General features: G+C 35.3%; 1 protein-coding gene across 2 annotated transcripts in view; it reads right to left on the bottom strand.

Moving 5' to 3' along the window:
* The window catches only part of LOC107704301 (E3 ubiquitin-protein ligase RNF168-like), a 6,901-nt gene that overhangs the window by 2,073 nt on the left and 4,204 nt on the right, over positions 1 to 624 (bottom strand). The window lies entirely within an intron of this gene.

The following is a 624-nucleotide window of genomic DNA, read 5'->3' on the forward strand; positions in this document are numbered from 1 at the left end:
AATACCAGAACATTTTGGATGCTGTTAGATCCGAAATTATTGAATTGGTCTCATGAGACCAGAGTATGGAATCCCAGAAGTCTATATTTTGTAAATATGGGCCTTGGAAAAAGCTAAAAGCTAAATTTGTGGATAAACAGTCGATAGTTCTGGTGTGGATAAACAATCATGCGTGTCACTTCTGCATGCTGCATCTTACTCTTTGAGATAAAGTGTCATTCTTTTCATAGCTTTTGCCGGCTCTGAGACACTTTCACAGTGTTTATCCTGCTCTTTTTCTAGCAAAAACTCACTCATCACTAAATGAAAGCTTAAAGTGAATACCTGATTATTTCAGGAGCCTTATCACAAGTCCATTGTTTTTGAATTTCTGTGTTACTTTGGCTATATTTTCACACTTAAAACAATAATTTGGTATTCCTCTTGTACCATTGTCCTCTATTATGCTAAGAAATAAATCTCCTGACAGTTCTCTCTCAAGTGGTTTCATTGTTGTCAGCATTAAGTCGGAGTATGATTCAGTGGGCTATATAACACTTAATTATCAAGAAATTACTTACCTTTAACAGTTTTGGTTCAACATACTTACCTATTGATCAATACTTGCCTTAACCTTACACCAGA

This window comes from Sinocyclocheilus anshuiensis, unplaced genomic scaffold (assembly GCF_001515605.1).
Source record: "Sinocyclocheilus anshuiensis isolate Anshui unplaced genomic scaffold, SAMN03320099.WGS_v1.1 scaffold1493, whole genome shotgun sequence".
Taxonomy (NCBI): Eukaryota; Metazoa; Chordata; class Actinopteri; order Cypriniformes; family Cyprinidae; genus Sinocyclocheilus; species Sinocyclocheilus anshuiensis.